Raw genomic sequence first — 21136 nt, 5'->3', positions numbered from 1 at the left:
ATAAAATCACAATGCAGCCAGTGCTGCAAAAAAAAAATGCTAATACTGTGTTACTTGTGGGTATATTATCATTTTTAATGAGCCGTAAAGGAAACCTAAGAGAAACTTGGAAGCTGCCATTACTGCTTTTCATTGACTTAGAGAAAGTAATCAAATATAGACTTCTGACTTTACTCTATTTTTCCAGTGTAACTGTTTCAGATCAGTAATTCAGCAAGTGATGAAGCCAGAAGGTCAGTAAAAGGCCTCATTCATATGTGCAAACACAGCCCTCACATGGAGATGCACAGGTGTTCCGTGCATCCCCGTACAGGTAGTCCTGTTCTATTCCTGCGCTGTTTTCAAATTTGACAGATAGTACAGGGAAACTTCTCTCAGAGGGAGGGGGGGTGGCAACTGCGGCTATGGGAACATGTTACATGCTCCACCCTAAAAACATGTAACATGTTCCCAAAGGTGAATATATCCTTTAAAGCTTGGACAAACAAATATTGTCCAAACACAAGAGGTAAGTGTATATGTAAATCTTGGTGTTTGTGTATTTCATCCAGATCTGTGCAATAATCCAGTGTGAAAATTTTGCCTCTTTGCAGGAGCTTCCTGATAATAAAGACTGGTCACTGCTACTCTCTTTCCTTGTGCAGGGTGACTGTTCTTGTATCCAACCCATCCTGTAGATTTCTGCAGGCAGCTTATGGTCCGTGGGGCCTGATGGGTCCCTCCCACAGCTTTGCTCCCAGCACAGACTATGCACAGTACAATGACAACCACTATTTTAACAAGCAACAACTAGGCTTACTAAAACATTTATTTCTCACAAAGCAATATTCTTTGTGGCTATTGAAGAATACATTTAGTTTTTGTGCCTGGAGTTCATCTTTAAATTGGATTTGCAATTTTGAATGGATGGTTTGTGATTAGGCTTAGGCTTCAGCTATAAACAGAAAGTATTTCATCCTCCAAACTTGTAGCTAAAATACCTTTCTATATTGAGGATAACTTTCTTAATACTATCTCTAGAATACACACAATTTCAGTTTTTACTTGACATATAAAGAAAAGCCAAACATTGCCTGGCTCATGGTCATTTGACGTGTTTCCAATAATAAGAAGTTCAGAGTTTCGGGAAGGAGGTAGATATCACTTTCTGGCTCATCCAAGAATCACATACAAACAATTTCAATTATGCCTTGTTATAAAAATGAAACAAAATTATGGATGCCTGCCTACCGTCCTGACATAAACTCTTTCTTTATCATTTAAATTTGGGCTTTATAAACTAAATTGCAGTTGTTTATATATCCTATTTGAAATTCCTTGGAGAAAATACAGGAACAGATGGTGCATAGACTAGACTGTTACTTAGAATTCATTCTTTGAGGACACAAAAATTATATTCTTCACTTTCCTACACTAAAGTCCCTACTGGTGGCGTAAAATGTCAGATAGCTCCGGTCACATACACAGTTATAATTTCCATTTGCATGGAGTCACGATATTTCATATCTAAATTTTGGTGTGTCATCGTTATAGAAGTCCATCCAAAGCTGTGTCCATTTTTTAACATTCATTTTTATACACATAATCATGTTATTGTACTATGTGGCAGCTGCTACCGTACTGATGCAAAAGCAAGAAATTAGAAATTTGGGAAAGAAGAGTTAAAATATGCCACCTCCCCACTTCGTTCAGTCAGAGCATATTGTTCTGTGAATGCTGCCCATGACCCCTTTTGTTCTCTATGCTACAAGGCAGCCATTTGGCACGAGACCCAGAGGATAGAGGCAATCACTGCAGTAGTGGTGACTGTTATAGCGGTTCTCAGCTTCCACAGGGATCTCACAAGTACTTCATATTCATACTTAGATTGGACCAAGCTAAACCAATGTAGCCATGCATAAAATACAAACTTGAAATACATGGATAAAATGGAATTAAAAAACACACACATTAAATTGGTGAAAAAAGCACTATCAAAATTGCTATGAAGATTTGTCATTACAGAAACTAAGAGGCTCTAATTATTTTATTATATAATATCTTTTTATTAAAATTTTCAATATAAATATACAGCAATGCAAAATATCACATATACAGAGAAAGAAAGAAAGAAAGAAAGATAAAAAAAGACAAGGTATAATAAATACCACAATACATTCAAAATACATTACAAATAGGTAATGTTCGCTTTTTTTTTTTGTTTACAAACGATTTTATTGAATATAAGTAGACAATAAAATAACAGCACATTTTCAAATATTTACAGCAAAAACAAGGCACTTTTGAAAAGTACAATTCAGAAAAGTATATTATAGTAAGGAAGAGAAGAAACAGAAGAAAAGTAGATTGCAAGTACATGAAATACGTTAATGATAAGATAAGTTGAATGATACGTCTGTCAACAGAATTTGTCAGTCATTGTTTACTGGAAACATTATTAATCATGCAATAAATGTCTATAATCCCTCCATGACTCCCATTTTTTTATCAAATAAGTGCATCTTATCCAGCAGAGTATAATGAATGCGTTCCATGAGCATTACAGCATCAATTCTATGTAGGATGGAGGCCAAAGGTACAGCATTGGATCTCCAGTGTAAGGCAATAGACCATAAAGTGGCAATACAAATAGTATGTATCAATCTCATAATGGCATCAGGGACCCCTGGGATATGAGCCCCCAATAGACAAGTCTGTATAGATAAGCATACTGGGGTACCCGCCAGAGAGGTGGCCACCTCGGATATCCTGCGGTAATGTTCGCTTTTTGTCAGATATAGATATACATAAAACTGGTCATTTTACCCAAATCAACAAACATCTCAGGGTTGGGGTATAAGCAAATCCTATCCTATTATGTCTCTCCCAACTACTGTAAATCTGTGAAGAGAAATGGATCCGTGGCCCCAGGACTGGACTGGGACAAAAAATAGACCCGGGCATTTAAGACTGAGCATCCAATTTTTCCAGGGACTGGAGGAGGGGGCCTGCGGTTGGTGTCAGGATTTTCACAGAGTCAGTCCTCCGCACTGTAATGTTAAGGGACACTGTGATATTAACGCACTGTGTTATAAAGAGGACTGCACTGTAACGGGGCACTGTATTGATTACAGTGCCCATTTACAGTGCAGTCCCCCTTTATATCACAGTGCCCTTTTACATTACAGTACCCCTAGCAATCTCAGCCCCCTTGCAGTCATGTCCCCCTTTTCTCTTTAATCAGAGTGCCCCCTTTTATTCATTGCCTTCCCCTGCACAGTCCTACCTTCTCCCTCCCTGATGACGATGTCATCTTATCAGCAAAGCAGGGGATGGGAGGAACTGCAGATCTGGATCATATTTACAGTATATTTTGACTATAGAGCAGAAAAGAGACATCCACATATATTCAGCAAAGAGATGGCCCAATACAGCAATTAGACTTCCCCATATATATTAAAAAAGTCCCAATCCAGTAAAGAGACATCCCCATATATTCAGCAAAGAGAAATCACCATCCACCAAAGCGGCATCCCCATATAGCAAAGAGACATCCCAAACCAACAAAAAGACAACCCCATCCAGGAAAGAGACAGCCCGATCCAGCAAAGACACAGCCCCATCCAGTGAAGAGACATCTCCATATAGCAGAGAGACATCTCCTTATAGCAGAGAGACAGACCAATCCAGCAAAGAGACAGTCTCATCAAGCAAAGAGACATCCTAATCCAGCAAAGAGTCATCTGCATGTAGCAAAAAGACAGCCCAATCCAGCAAAAAGAAAGCCTCATATATCAAAGAGACAGCCCAATCCAGCAGAGAAAGCTCCATATAGCAAAGAGACAGCCCCATAAAGTAAAGAAACAGCCTCATTCAGCAAAGAGACAGCTCCAAATAGCAAAGAGACAGCCGCAAATAGCAAAGAGACAGCTCCAAATAGCAAAGAGATGGCCCAATCCAGCAGAGACAGCCCCATATAGCAAAAAAGCCCCTTTTAGCAAAGAGACAAGTCCATATAGCAAAGGGTGGCCCAATCCAGCAAAGAGATGGCCTTATCTAGTAAAGAGACAGCCCCATCCAGCAAAGAGACATCTCAATGCAGCAAAGAGGCATCTCCATATAGCAAAGAGACAGCCTTATCCAGCAAAGAGACATCTTCATGTTGCAAAGAGACATCCCAATCCAGCAAAGAGAAAGCCTCATATAGCAAAACGACAGTCCCATATAGCAAAGAGACAGCCCAATCTAGCAGAGACTGCTCCATATAGGAAAGAGTCAGTCCCATTCAGCAAGGAGATAGCTCCATATAGAAATGAGACTGGCCACTCCAGCAAACAGAAAGCCTCATATAGCAAAGTGACAGCCCTATAGTGCACAGAGACAGGCCAATCTAGCAGAGACAGCGCCATATAGCAAAGAGACAGCCTCATTCAGAAAAGAGACAGCTCCATATAGCAAAGAGACAGCCCCATAAAGCAAAGAGACAGCCTCATTCAGCAAAGAGACAGCTCCAAATAGCAAAGAGACAGCTCCAAATATTGCACAGAGACAGGCCAATCTAGCAGAGACAGCTCCATATAGCAAAGAGACATCTCCATATAGAAAAGAGACAGCCCCATTCAGTAAAGAGACAGCTACATATAGCAGAGAGATGGCCCAATCCAGCAAAGAGACAGACAGCCTACTAGAATTTTCACAAGATGTTAGCAATGGCAGCCTCCATGCTTCTCTCATTTCACTTTTTTATGAGCATTGCTCATGCACAGCATAGCAGTGTTCAAAATTAATTAAGTATAAATATATATTAATATTTAATATATAAATATTATATATTGCATAAAACTAACAAGCACATTGAGCACTGGTTTACAATTAAAATGTAGCAAAAATGTATACTTATTGTTTTTCACAGACTTTAGATAACTGTTTGCCCTCCTCCAGCACTGACAGATCAGAGCTGTTCTTTTTTTTGTTACCTGCTACCACCATCTTCACCTGGTCTTTTTCTAATTTCTATTGGTCCTCTTTGCCCAGAGTTACATCATCCTGGTGCCATTCTCTGCATTTTCTACCTTTTAAAGCTAAACTCCAGGCACATAAAAATGCAGTTATATATTATATTAAAATATTTGTGGTTGTTGTATGGAGAAATACAGAAAAGTACCAGAACATGCTTTGATATCAGCCCCTGTCATCTCCTGCTCAGCAACACTCAGACTTAAGACAGCCATACATGGATCAAAATTCAGACAGTTCAGCAGAGACTGGCTGAGTGTTGATCCATGTATGGGCACCCTGGTTGTACAGAAGTCAATCAACCTAGGTAAATCGACATCTGTACAACCAGCCAGTCAACTCTTTCCCAATCTATCAGTGCCACTGGCTATAGCCAACAGCACTTATTATTGTATTCTGACAGCAGGGAAGGCTCCCTGCTGTCAGAACACAATAGCACAGTGGGAGGATTCCCTCTTCTTCATCAAATGTGTGGATGGGGGAATCAGACCTTTTTTATTTTCATTCAGCCCGCTGGATGAATGAAAAAAAATGATGAATGTATAGGTTGCCTTAGAGACGGATTGGGCAGTTCTATAATCCAATCAGGACCTGCTACATGGACTAAGGCAAACAAGAAGAGAGACCAGAGTGAACAGAGCTGACAGCATTTCAAGGTGTTACTGCTCTTTGACTGTTAAATCAACAGGCTGCAGGTAAGGAGGTGACACCACTGCATTCCATATCTCTAACAGAGAAAGTGGGACCGGTAGCTGCTTCTTTGTGCAAGGAGGAACAGGATTAGCACTGCCAGAGCCCTACAAAATGACCTCCAGCAGGCCACTGGTGTGAATGTCTCTGACCAATCAGAAACAGACTTCATGAGGGTGGCCTGAGGACCCAACGTCCTCTAGTGGGCCCTGTGCTCACTGCCCAGCACCATAGAGCCGAGGTGAGAGAAGGTTCACCCTGAGCACATGTGACAGATGTAAAAGGGTCTGGAGAATGTTATGCTGCCTGTAACATTGTATTCCTAACACATTACCCAGTCCATATCAGTATAGCTATCCAGCATGATATTTTTCCCCATTGAGATCTGATGTGTTTTCAAAGTGTTCCTTTAATTTTTTTGAGCAGTGTATATTGCCAAAACTATTGGGACGCCTGCCTTTACATACACATACCTTTAATGGCATCCCAGTCTTAGGTGCTTGATTTTATACACCTGTGGCCATGGAGGTGGTTGGAACACCTGAACCCAATGATGTGGAGGGGTGTCCCAATATTTTTGGCAATATAGTGTATCTGTATTTCAACTACATATTTGGCTATTTACCCAGAGTTCAGCTATGAATTAGAACTAAAGGCAAAACTTTGGGGAGTGATTAGAACACCGTTTCAAGTTTTTATTGCCACCTGTGTCCCTATAAGGCACCCTCTCTAATGGTCCTATTTACTGTTATCACTTAAAGTGCAAAAAACTTTTTTTTTGGTTATCACCAGAAGAATAGTGTGAAAATGATTCTATGGGGACACTACTTCTGGTGACCCTGATGATATCCATGGATTCACAAACTTTGGAGGGATTTCCTTTCATTACCTGTTTTGCCTGTGGGTCAGGAAGTGAAGAGAAATCTCCCACATGGAACACTGATGGAAAGAAAAAAACACACACAGGGATTTTAACCCCACCATAATCTGTCCAAGATTCAAAAAAGTTCTGCCTTTAGTTCTACTTTAAAAACAGTCTGTGGATTTCTTGATGGTTGGAAATCCTGCTTCTTGCAAGCTGAGGTTACCCATGAGTACCCTAATTTTCAATTAGTCTGGATGAAATCAGAAGGAAAGAAGACAGAAATCATCTAATGTACCTTTCTATACTTACTACTCTCCTTTTAGGGCCCCATCGCAATTTAACTAAGGAAATTTGAGGCAACACTGACACATGTGTACCATCTGGAAAAAATTTGATTCCTCTCTACTACACTGTATGATAAGAAGCTGTATGATGATTGGGTAATGCGCTGACTAGGAAATAAAATACAGGCACCATGGTATCTAAAGATATATACCACATATATACATTCTTAATGCATTTTCCATATGCAGGATGGGGTAGATTATGATAAAAATTACAGTGCAGACAGGAAAAACCTCCTATCACCATTTTGTTACAAAATCCACATTGTAATCCCATTCTTCACTTGAAGTACTAATTGATGGACCGTGACCTTCAAATGTTTGGCTGACATTGTTTTAAGTTCAGCCAGTTCTGCTAGTTATGAAATCTTATCCAAGGATTGTGTGTGGTTTTGGTTTCTCATTGCTTGCAGGCTTGTGCCTAAACTACATATCAAGCCAACAGCCTATAAATTTATGGATGTATTCTACGCATCACTGGTTACATGATATCGCAAGAAACAAATTTGTTTTTTAGCTAAACCTCTGGCCGTGTCCAGCTGGAAGAAAATGAAGATAATCTTTTGATCTTGGAACACAATATAGAAGAAATATATGTATGAAGCTTATAATATCTACAATACCCATAAATAAAAATATTAAAAATCCATCAGTTTATCTGGTACTGTGTTTGAACTAAAATTTAGATCTACTTTCTGAGCCAGGAATATACAGTATAAATGTATATTATAAACTGACAATATGAACTAGAAACTGGTAAAAAAAAAAGAAGAGAGTACTTTAACAGGGAACTCTTCCATCCTTATCGTTCTGTCCTCTTGCCTGGCTGACACAAGGGAGATTACGTGATTGGACTGGAGCAGCCTATATTAGGTTAGTATATACATTTTTCTTAAGCAGGTTAGATAGCATAGGAGTTAGGAGTGGTGGGGTACAGTTTTAAGGCTAATTAGGTATAAACTGGAATTCCCTTTTAAAGGAGCAGCACCTGCTGGCAGGATTATAAACAATATTTAAAGGGATCTTCTCCATCCTCCAAAGTGAGGGTAATAGTTAAAGAAGAATTTGGGGAAAATGTTTACCCATGCAGTGGGGTTGTGGCCACACTGCATGGGTTAACTGCTTGTTCTTGTCTAGGGCAAGGGTGTCAAACTGCAGCCCTCCAGCTATTGCAAAACTACAAGTTCCATCATGTCTCTGCCTTTGGGAGTCATGCCTGTAACTGTCCACCTTGCAATGCTTCATGGGACTTGTAGTCCTTCAACAGCAGGAGGACCGTACAGTTTGACACCCCTGTTCTAGGGGATTGTGGAGCCGAAATATATTCACTTAATCCTCCGATCCTCCCAGCACAAAATTAGTCCCTCCCCCCCACAGTCTAGTGGTCTCATGTGGTGGACTGTTCCTGAGAACATCACAACCCATAGACCAGTTCTGGATGTGAAGACATCAGGAACAGTCCACCACTGGACGTGGGGGAGTGCCATTTTCCGAGGGATCAAAGGATCGGGTGAATATAGGCTCTGTCTGTGTTTACCCCTAGACAAAAAGAGCAGTTAACTCATGCAGTGCGAGCACAGCCTCAATGCATAGGTAAAAAAATTTGTACTTTAAGACCAAACTTATATTTTGGGGGGACAGGGATAGACTGTTGGGGAGATTTCATCTAACTTCCTTTCCCTTTGACTTCTTTTAGCAGACCAAGTTATCAAGCAAAAGTAGCAGTTAGAGGGTTGAGACAAACCATTTAACATGAACAGGGGGCCCACAATGATCAGCTTTTCTTCATTTATATAAAAGCTTTATTCCAAAAGAAAAGCTGGATTATCTGGAGTTCCTCTTTAATTTGTTAGTCGAGTCCATCTAAATCTGCTAGTGCATCTAATACTACCCTTTTCCCCCGATTGACAAAGCTGTTGTCCAATGGTTGGGCTTTAAAGAGTGTTTTCTGCCTAAAAAAGCTCTGATATAAAACGTGACAAAAAAAAGGATTTTGAAAGCCACATTCCAAGACACAGTTCCACTGTAAGAATCAATGCACAACCCTATTGTTTTTTTTTCTCCTACGCATCTTGCTTAAAAGATCTAAATCAGTGGTTCTCAACCTTTCTAATGCCGCGACCCCTTAATACAGTTCCTCATGTTGTGGTGACCCCCAACCATAAAATTATTTTCGTTGCTACTTCATAACTGTAATTTTGCAGTGGGAGGACTAGCGCCCCATCACTGATGTCAGTGGGATGAATAGTGTCCCATCATTGGTGTCAGTGGGATGAATAGTGTCCCATCATTGGCATTAGTGGGAGGAATAGTGCCCCATCATTGGTATCAGTGGGAGGAATAGTGCCCCATCATTGGTATCAGTGGGAGGAATAGTGCCCCATCATTGGTATCAGTGGGAGGAATAGTGCCCCATCATTGGTGTCAGTGGAAGGAATAGTGCCCCATCATTGGTGTCAGTGGGAGGAATAGTGCCCCATCATTGGTATCAGTGGGAGGAATAGTGCCCCATCATTGGTGTCAGTGGAAGGAATAGTGCCCCATCATTGGTGTCAGTGGGAGGAATAGTGCCCCATCATTGGTGTCAGTGGGAGGAATAGTTCCCCATCATTGGTGTCAGTGGGAGGAATAGTGCCCCATCATTGGTGTCAGTGGGAGGAATAGTGCCCCATCATTGGTGTCAGTGGGGGGAATAGTGCCCCATCATTGGCATTAGTGGGAGGAATAGTGTCCCATCATTGGTGTCAGTGGGAGGAATAGTGCCCCATCATTGGCATCAGTAGGAGGAATAGTGTCCCATCATTGGTATCAGTGGGAGGAATAGTGCCCCATCATTGGTATCAGTGGGAGGAATAGTGCCCCATCATTGGTGTCAGTGGAAGGAATAGTGCCCCATCATTGGTGTCAGTGGGAGGAATAGTGCCCCATCATTGGTGTCAGTGGGAGGAATAGTGCTCCATCATTGGTGTCAGTGGGAGGAATAGTGCCCCATCATTGGTGTCAGTGGGGGGAATAGTGCCCCATCATTGGTGTCAGTGGGAGGAATAGTGCCCCATCATTGGTGTCAGTGGGAGGAATAGTGCCCCATCATTGGTGTCAGTGGGAAGAATAGTGCCCCCTCATTGGTGTCAGTGGGGGGAATAGTGCCCCATCATTGGTGTCAGTGGGAGGAATAGTGCCCCATCATTGGTGTCAGTGGGAGGAATAGTGCCCCATCATTGGCGTCAGTGGGAGGAATAGTGCCCAATCATTGGCGTCAGTGGGAGGAATAGTGTACAATCATTGGCGTCAGTGAGAGGAATAGTGCCCAATCATTGGCGTCAGTGAGAGGAATAGTGCCCAATCATTGGCGTCAGTGGGAGGAATAGTGCCCAATCATTGGTGTCAGTGGGAGGAATAGTGCCCCACCGTGGGTGTCAGTGGGAGGAATAGTGCCCCATCGTGGGTGTCAGTGGGAGGAATAGTGCCCCACCGTGGGTGTCAGTGGGAGGAATAGTGCCCCACCGTGGGTGTCAGTGGGAGGAATAGTGCCCCATCGTGGGTGTCAGTGGGAGGAATAGTGCCTCATCGTGGGTGTCAGTGGGAGGAATAGTGCCCCATCGTGGGTGTCAGTGGGAGGAATAGTGCCCCATCGTGGGTGTCAGTGGGAGGAATAGTGCCCCATAGTGGGTGTCAGTGGGAGGAATAGTGCCCCATCGTGGGTGTCAGTGGGAGGAATAGTGCCCCATTGTGGGTGTCAGTGGGAGGAATAGTGCCCCATTGTGGGTGTCAGTGGGAGGAATAGTGCCCCATTGTGGGTGTCAGTGGGAGGAACAGTGCCCCATTGTGGGTGTCAGTGGGAGGAACAGTGCCCCATTGTGGGTGTCAGTGGGAGGAACAGTGCCCCATTGTGGGTGTCATTGGGAGGAATAGTGCCCCATTGTGGGTGTCATTGGGAGGAATAGTGCCCCATTGTGGGTGTCATTGGGAGGAATAGTGCCTCATCATTGGTGTCAGTGGGAGGAATAGTGCCCGATCATTGGTGTCAGTGGGAGGAATAGTGCCCCATCATTGGTATCAGTGGGAGGAATAGTGCCCCATCATTGGTGTCAGTGGGAGGAATAGTGCCCCATCATTGGTGTCAGTGGGAGGAATAGTGCCCCATCATTGGTGTCAGTGGGAGGAATAGTGCCCCATCATTGGTATCAGTGGGAGGAATAGTGCCCCATCATTGGTATCAGTGGGAGGAATAGTGCCCCATCATTGGTGTCAGTGGGAGGAATAGTGCCCCGTCATTGATGTCAGTGGGATGAATAGTGCCCCATTGTGGGTGTCAGTGGGAGGAATAGTGCCCCATTGTGGGTGTCAGTGGGAGGAATAGTGCCCCATTGTGGGTGTCATTGGGAGGAATAGTGCCCCATCATTGGTGTCAGTGGGAGGAATAGTGCCCCATCATTGGTGTCAGTGGGAGGAATAGTGCCCCATCATTGGTGTCAGTGGGAGGAATAGTGCCCCATCATTGGTGTCAGTGGGAGGAATAGTGCCCCATCATTGGTGTCAGTGGGAGGAACAGTGCCCCATCATTGGTGTTAGTGGGAGGAATAGTGCCCCATCATTGGTGTCAGTGGGAGGAATAGTGCCCCATCATTGATGTCAGTGGGATGAATAGTGCCCCATCGTGGGTGTCAGTGGGAGGAATAGTGCCCCATTGTGGGTGTCAGTGGGAGGAATAGTGCCCCATTGTGGGTGTCATTGGGAGGAATAGTGCCCCATCATTGGTGTCAGTGGGAGGAATAGTGCCCCATCATTGGTGTCAGTGGGAGGAATAGTGCCCCATCATTGGTATCAGTGGGAGGAATAGTGCCCCATCATTGGTATCAGTGGGAGGAATAGTGCCCCATTGTGGGTGTCAGTGGGAGGAATAGTGCCCCATTGTGGGTGTCAGTGGGAGGAATAGTGCCCCATTGTGGGTGTCAGTGGGAGGAATAGTGCCTCATCATTGGTGTCAGTGGGAGGAATAGTTCCCCATCATTGGTATCAGTGGGAGGAATAGTGCCCCATCATTGGTGTCAGTGGGAGGAATAGTGCCCCATCATTGGTGTCAGTGGGAGGAATAGTGCCCCATCATTGGTGTCAGTGGGAGGAATAGTGCCCCATCATTGGTGTCAGTGGGAGGAATAGTGCCCCATCATTGGTATCAGTGGGAGGAATAGGGCCCCATCATTGGTATCAGTGGGAGGAATAGTGCCCCATCATTGATGTCAGTGTGGTGGAGGGGGGAATAGTGCCCCATCATTGGGGTCAGGGGGGGGAATAGTGACCCATCATTGGTGTCAGTGGGGGGGGGAATAGTGACCCATCATTGGTGTCAGTGGGGGGGGGGGGGAATAGTGTCCCATCGTTGGTGTCGGTGGGGGGAGGAATAGTGCCCCATTCTTGGTGTCAGTGGGGGGAGGAATAGTGCCCCATCGTTGGTGTCAGTGGGGGGAGGAATAGTGCCCCATCGTTGGTGTCAGTGGGGGGAGGAATAGTGCCCCATCGTTGGTGTCAGTGGGGGGAGGAATAGTGCCCCATCGTTGGTGTCAGTGGGGGGAGGAATAGTGCCCCATCGTTGGTGTCAGGGGGGGGAGGAATAGTGCCCCATCGTTGGTGTCAGTGGGGGGAGGAATAGTGCCCCATCGTTGGTGTCAGTGGGGGGAGGAATAGTGCCCCATCGTTGGTGTCAGTGGGGGGAGGAATAGTGCCCCATCGTTGGTGTCAGTGGGGGGAGGAATAGTGCCCCATCGTTGGTGTCAGTGGGGGGAGGAATAGTGCCCCATCGTTGGTGTCAGGGGGGGGAGGAATAGTGCCCCATCGTTGGTGTCAGTGGGGGGAGGAATAGTGCCCCATCGTTGGTGTCAGTGGGGGGAGGAATAGTGCCCCATCGTTGGTATTAGTGACACAAATGATGGGGCACTATCCCTTCCACTGACACCAATGATACTTACCTTGCTGACTCCTGCTCCAGCTTGGGCTCGCTCTCTCCCTCTCCCATCTACAGCCTGCATACCTGGCTGCAGCAGCAAAATTTGCACTTACCTGTCAGCTGTCTTCCTTCTCTGGCCTCTCTCTTCACTCGCTCCTGCAGCTCCCTTGGTCTTCTTTGATCTCCGCGCGCTGCCGCTCGGCTCCTCCTCTCCAAGCTCCACCTCCTCGCCGGTGATTGGCCGCCTGTGTGCCTCTCCTGAGCTACAGTTCCGGTGGCCAATCAGCGGCGAGGAGGCGGAGCTGTTGAGTGATCCCGGAGGTGTGGCCAGGTTACAGGGGCAGCATATCATCCCGCCCACAGATCGCCTGAGACAGGAGTGGTGTCTCGGTTCCTAAGACCATCGGAAATATGTGTTTTCCGATGGTCTTAGGCGACCCCTGTGAAATGGTCGTTCGACCCCCAAAGGGGTCGCGACCCCCAGGGTGAGATCTAAATTGTAAAGTGCTCCTAGCTTGGATATTCCTCAACATTACTTTTTTTTATTACTCCATGATTAGTAGTTTGAACGTGGTAGCAGCGGCTGTAGTACTGGATCCAAGCATCACAGTGATGTACAGTAATTATTTATTTCAGGTACTTATATAGCCGTCAATTTACGCAGTGATTTACATATATATTGTACATTCACAACAGTCCCTAACCGTCAAGGGGTGTACAATCTAAGGTCCCTAACTTACATTCACATACTAGGGCCAATTTAAACAGGAACCAATTCACCATCCAGCATGTCTTTAGAGTGTGGGAAAAAACTGGAGTATCTGGAGAAAACCCACGCAGGCACAGGGAGAACATACAAACACCAGGCAGGTGGTTCCATGGCTAGGATTTGAACCAACGACCCTAGTACTGCCAGGCGGAAGTGCTAACCAGTAGTGCCATCTTTGCTCTGCAGGCTGCTGCAAATGTTGGAATGCGGATTAGCAGTGATGCAGGCTAAAATATCCACAATCCTTGATTGTGGCAAGGCTTTGGTAACCATCTTCTGCCAATTAGGATCTGACATTCTACATCTGACATTATGCATTGGGGCTTATTTACTGAAATTGGAGGGTGCAAAATCTGGTGCAGCTCTGCATAGAAACCAAAAAGGCTTCCAAGTGTTTTGTCGAAGTTAACTGAACAAGCTGAAGTAAGAAGCTGATTGGTTACCATGCACAGCTGCATCAGATTCTGAGTGCACCAGTTTTTGTAAATCTCCCATAAATTTTGTAAATCTCCCATCTACATATACCTTTAGGAACTTGAAAAGTGAACCTAAATGTAAAAAAAAAAAAAGTACCATACCGTAAACACGTGGAAAATTGAAAGTTACTTTAAATTTAAAGTTCCAGACAACACTTCCAGGTGAATTAGATAGTATCCTCCATGGTTCCTCCTGAAAACCCTTACTACATTGTATTTCGTAATGTGGTAGGGGTTAGTAGGAGTAACCACAGCTCCTAGTGCAGGACATTCAAAAATGAGTTTTTAAGTAGTGTGACCAGTTTAATAGTAGTTATTGCGAACAAAGCCCATTCACGACACTGGGGCTTTGCTGCTGTTCACTGGGATATGCAGCATACATTTTATCAATTCAAACTTCTCATGCTTTTTTTTTATAGTTCGGTAACATAATTTATTTCAAAGCACTGGCTGACTGTGCTTTGCACAAACAATATTGTTGAACTCAGGCATTTAAAAGCCATGAGCGGAAAGATTTAATTGTTTGAATGATTTTGCCCCAGCTCACCCTTCTGCTACTATGGTATATTGAAGGTTTAGATTGTGAGAAGAATTGTATGTTTTGTATATGACTGATATAGCTTATACCAGCCAGTGTAGAACTGAAAATCATATAGTCAAATATTGCCATCTTGTGGATGCATACTGATTTAAATTTACCTAGGAGAATAAAATATAAAACTTCATTTATTAAGTGTATTTTATATAGGGGTCTATTTGTTAAAAGATTGCATAGCCATTCATCCAGCAAATCTTCATGTATGATTATTCTGTGCAAGCTGAGAAAATATTTTAGGCTATTTTCTGTTCTAAGCAAATGTTATTTTATTATTAGAAAAGTACAGCATTATGGCCACTAGCCAGATGCACTGGATCAATGGAGAGGGCTTTTTTTTAGACTCCCTATAATGTCATGTTCTTTGATCTAATTGATTTCTTGTTTTTCTTTACAATATAAAAAAATGTATTGTAAAGATTTCAGATTTACCTGTGATATTTAACTGAAATTATATAACATCTAAAGTAACACTGTCCATGCAGCAAGTTATGCACAATAAAGGCAAAACTGTATCTGAGCATCACAAACTGAAAACACCATTTAATATTCAAACAAACTCGCCCATCCATCTATGTCTTGCTTTATTTTGTTGAGAAATCACTTTGGAAACACCTGCCTAGCATTTCTAGCCATGGCCATCTTGAATAAGAGCAGATGATTTATGTAGCAGTTATTTCCTAGAATCCATCTGCCCTTAGTTAAGGCATGAAGGCAGGAGGTTGTGCTTAGCTGAGAAAGCTCCTCCTCCAGATAAAAAGAAAAAATGATTGAAATTTGGAAACAGCATAGAACTGCGCAAAAATTCCCTTAAAGGAAACTTTTTAATACATTACATGAATATCTACAGTAAAAAACACAGTGAAAAAAGTGTTAGTTGCCTTTAAGAGGAATACACTGCCATCTTCTCCTTTTCTTCTATTAACTTCAGTGTTACTCAACACCACAGTGAAGACAGAATGCGGGTTTACCAATTAAAAAGACCCCATTATGCAGAGTGGTCATAATCGCTCAAAGAAAATCAATCCCAAAGGCTTGTTATCCAGCACCGCTCCTCAGGTGAAAGGAAAATGTAGTGCAGGCAGGTATAATCATGTAAACATAAGCAGATAAACACGTCTCATATTGTAGGCATCACCAAACACCATTTATTAGACATAAAATGGCACTTACAAGGATAAAATAAAATGTGCACATTAATATAGTCACCAAATCAGCATCAACTTCCATATTACTTCTTGTACATGATGACATCACTATATATTATTTATGTCATTTATTTAAATTTTTCCTTTAAGGGGATCATTATTTCAAATTTTGTTCACTGAGGACTTTTATGATATAATTTTTTTGTTTGGTTATATTTATTATCTTCATTTACAGTATCACACAGAAGTGAGCACCCCCCTCACATTTTTGTAAATATTTTATTCTATCTTTTCATGTGACAACACTGAAGAAATGGCACTTTGCTACAATGTAAAGTAGTGAGTGTACAGCTTGTATAACAGTGTAAATTTGCTGTCCCCTCAAAATAACTCAACACACAGCCATTAATGTCTAAACTGCTGGCAACAAAAGTGAGTACACCCCTAAGTGAAAATGTTCAAATTGGGCCCAATTATCCATTTTCCCTCCCGGATGTCACGTGACTCAGTGTTACAAGGGCTCAGGTGTGAATGAGGAGCAGGTGTGTGTAATTTGGTGTTATCGTATATATATATATATATATATATGTATATTTTTAGGGGACAGCAAATTTACACTGTTATACAAGCTGTACACTCACTATTTTACATTGTAGCAAAGTGTCATTTCTTCAGTGTTCTCACATGAAAAGATAGAATCAAATATTTACAAAAATATGAGGGGTGAACTCACTTCTGTTAGATACTGTATGCTTATTAATATTGCAACACTAATTATTTATTGAAAGAAAAAAATGATCAGGAAGATTCCTGGGATGTGTGAGATCATTTTGACCTATGCCAGAAACCAGGAAGCAAGTGAATAGGTATTTAAAAAATGTTTAACACAAGTAAACTTAATATATTTTGTTATCTATTTACTAAGGTTAGCAGCAAAAAAAATTAAAATAGTTCATGTTGATTGACAAAGTAAAGTTCCACTTTAAAGTATCATTAGAGAAATACAGAGCTGCCACTGCTGATCTCTTTCTGAAAATGCTAGTTGCCAGGCTGTTATATTGACTCCCTGGCTTCAGTACTTAGTCTCAGATCCCAGAGCAAGTGTGCAGATCAGGAAAGTCTGATGAAGCATAATTATAACTTGTATGACATTTAACCTCTAACCAATGATAATTCAGTTTTTTATTTTAGGTTGGTGGCAGTCTGAATTACATGCTGTTTTTTGGGGGGGTTTTTTTACAAAGACTGCAAAGGAGAGATACCCCAAGAGAAAGACCATCCCAACTTTTGTGGCCAAATTATGTTGTCACAATAATTTTAAATATATAGAGTAAGCACACCACACAGCAAAAACGCTTTAGCAATACATTTGTTTTAGGCATATATAGTACATACAATTATACAATAGGTACAAATATCCAAGTATGTCAGATCACATGAAGCATAACAGTAGGAGGTTCTTGATAAAAGAGGCTGTTACATTCCTGAAATGTTAGTTTCAGCTCCTCTCTCTTTTCACCGGGGTCTGACTCAGACTCCTGCATGTGCAATGTGTGCACAATTATTAAGCAAATGAGCCTTTTGACCAAATAATAATTTGTATGCATATTGTCCAACTCCAAGCTGTATTAACTTTAATGTTTGTTGAATTTAAGCATATCAGGTGATGTGTATTCATGTGATGAGGGAGGTGTGACCTAAGGAGACCAATACCCTATATCAAGGTGTGCATAATTATTAGGCAGCTTGTTTTCCCCAGGCAAAATGGACCAAAAAAAAGATTTAACTTACTCTGAAAAGTCAAAAATTGTAAAAAGTCTTTCAGAGGGATGCAGCACTCTTGACATTTCTAAGATATTGGGGTGTGATTACAGAACCATCAAACATTTTGTTGCAAATAGTCAACAGGGTCGCAAGAAATGTGTTGAGAAAAAAAAGATGCAAATGAATTACCAAAGATTTGAGAAGAATCAAACATGAAACTACCAGGAACCCATTATTCTCCAGTGCTGTCATATTCCAGAACTGCAACCTACCTGGAGTGCCCAGAAGTACAAGGTGTTCAGTGCTCAGAGACATGGCCAAGGTAAAAAAAGGCTGAAACCCGACCACCACTGAACAAGACACATAAGTTGAAATGTCAAGACTGGGCCAAGAAATATCTGAAGACAGATATTTCAAAGGTTTTATGGACTGATGAGATGAGAGTGACTCTTGATGGACCAGATGGATGGGCCCATGGCTGGATCAATAATGGGCACATAGCTCCACTTTGACTCAGATGACAGCAAGGTAGAGTTTGGGTACTGGTATGGGTTACTATTATTGAAAATGAGCTATCTGGACCTTTTTGGGTTGAAGATGGACTCCAAATCAACTCCCAAACCTACTGCCAGTTTTTAGAAGAAACATTCTTCAAGCGGTGGTACAGGAAAAAGTCTGTATCTTTCAAAAAGACCATGATATTTATGCAGGGCAATGCTCCATCACATGCATCGAAGTACTCCACTACATGGCTAACCAGTAAAGGCTTTAAAGATGAAAGAATAATGACATGGCTCCCTTTACCTGACCTAAACCCTATTGAGAACTTGTGGGAACTTCTTAAACGGGAGATATATGGTGAAGGAAAACAGTACACCTCTCTGAACAGTCTGGGAGGCTGTGATTGTTGCTGCACAAAAAGTCAATCGTCAGCAGATCAAGAAACTGACAGACTCCATGAATAGAAGGCTTATGACTGTTATTGAAAAGAAGTGTGGATATATTGGTCACCGATTTTTGGTCAATGATCTTTCTTTTGAATAGTCAGAAATGTTTATTTGTAAATTTTGAGTTGTTTGTTTATTATTCTTGCTTCAACAGATGAAAATAAACAAGTGAGATGGGAACATTTTTGTTTTTCATTTACTGGCATAATAATTTTGCACACTAATAGTTGCTCCATAATTGTGCACACATAAATATTCTCCTAAGAAAGCCAAAACTTCACTTTTACTTCCTTAAAAATTTAGGTTTGAGGTTTATTAACATTTTGGATTGACCGAGAGCACTGTACTCTTATGCATTTTAAGTGTAGCTCACTGAACCTATATACTGTATGTTTGTTGCTGTGATTCAACAGTAAAGCGAATATCTTTGCTGTATTATGCATGATGTGATCTGATATACTTGGACATTTGTACCTTTTGTACAATTGTATGTACAGCATATGCCTAATGCAAGTTTATTGCTAAATCATTTTTGTTATCTAGCGTGCTTACTCTATATATATAAATGTATTGTACGAACAGATTGATACACCATGGAGAGGTTTAAGCACCCTAAAAATTTATTTATTGTTGGTTGCTGACTGGTGTAGTTAATATTGGTGTGCAGACATTTAGGCCCCAGAAACTTCTTTGGGCAACACAATGTATCGCACAACAGAACAGCACTGCATTTTTAGGTACCATTAAAATTAATGGCACCTGAACATGCAGTTCCACAATTTGTCATTTTAGCAGACCATTTTGAAATTGCGAGCAGAGTTGCGGCAATTCTGCCCACAATTCAAAAGTGTGAATGGGGACTTATTGTTAATTACAAATGATGTTGTCACACCATCCAGGTGGTTTTACCACCAAGTTAAATGTATACATAACTGGGGAGTTAAACTGCATAACAATGACCGTTTAAGTAATGCCTTGGCAAAAGAGGAAAATATACAAGCTGTTATTTAGAAATCTCATCACTGAAGTCTCCAAGAGATATAACAAGCAATTTGTGGTGATTATACGTACCTGGAACAAACCCGCAATGATGAATTATCAGAATAATGCTGATGTCCATAGGAAAGTATGTGTATGTTTGGTAAGAGTCCATGGAAAAATTACATGGTGTACCACGGCATCTCATAATATATAGCAACATAGCCTTGTAAAGCAAGTCACTTCAGTAAAATAGCATATGGAAACTTACCCCTGTGTAAATACTGCACTTTAGAATATGGTAGTATGGCACTGTGGTACTTATTATTTATTTATTACAGGTACTTATATGGCGCTGTCAATTTACGCAGTGCTTTACATATATTGTACATTCACATCAGTCCCTAACCTTCAAGGAGTGTACAATCTAAGGTCCCTAACTCACATTCATACATATACTAGGGCCGATTTGTACAGGAGCCAATTACCTACCAGCGTGTCTTTGGAGTGTGGGAAGAAACCGGAGTACCCGGAGCAGGGGCGGACTGACCATTTGGAAACGCGGGCACTGCCCAAGGGCCCGGGGTCAGTAGGGGGCCCCATGAGATGCCCCTGGTACCTTTTTCATAGGCTTTTTTGAGTTTGGGCAAGGACACAGGGGCCCCATGATCCCCTATTGCCCGGGGGCCCCATGAGTTGTCAGTCTGCCCCTGACCCGGAGGAAACCCACGCAGGCACAGGGAGAACATGCAAACTCCAGTCAGGTAGTGCTGTGGTTGGGATTTGAATCCACAACCTTAGTACTGCCAGGTGGAAGTGCTAATCACTTAGCCACTACTTCAGAAATATAGTAAACAGCAGCATGTAACCTATGGCACTTAGTAATATGGAATATGGCAATAATGCCTTGGTTAACTGGATTCTTACATGTAATTCTCTTGATCCCAATAATTTTACGCAATAGTAGTAAGCCATTACAATCAACTGACAAAACAGGCTTATTTGATCACTATTTATCTGACTATTGTTACATTTACTTTGCTACAAATAACTCTTGGTTTGTTAAATGGCATTATTTTCTTTCTTGCTCTATTTAGTGCCATTCATCTTTATTACACTAGTGGCATCTAGTGGCATATTTGTAGAATGACAGCTTTTGATGATCACTCCCTAGTCTCCTTATTCTAAATAGTTTGAATGGGTAAAGGGGACAGTATTTTTAACAAAAAAATATTTATTGTTGGGTGGATGATTTTGGCTTTGTAATGAAATCCTTAACATAATGCTCACCAATGAATGCCAACACACAACAGTGCAAAATACTGGCGAGAACCCAGTATATTGACAAAGGTAGAGTGGCTGGAACACAAAAATTGAGACCAAGAAGTATATTCTAAGCATTATATAAAGCCAAGATACCAGATTGTTCATGAGATGGAAAGCTGGGGACCAGTGTGAGCTCCTGCCACTGCAGGTCATCTCTGCAGGATATATCATTTACAACCCAAAACACTTACAGGCACAAACTTTTGCTATTTTTGAGAGGTCACCCATTGTGAAATGTATTTTCCCCATCTTACTGAAAAAAATAAAGAACACGTAAACCCAACATTTCACATTC

This window comes from Staurois parvus, unplaced genomic scaffold (genome assembly GCF_062004578.1).
Source record: "Staurois parvus isolate SC_StPar_1 unplaced genomic scaffold, SC_StPar_1.0 ptg000071l, whole genome shotgun sequence".
NCBI classification, from domain to species: domain Eukaryota; kingdom Metazoa; phylum Chordata; class Amphibia; order Anura; family Ranidae; genus Staurois; species Staurois parvus.
This window is presented reverse-complemented; position numbering follows the sequence as displayed.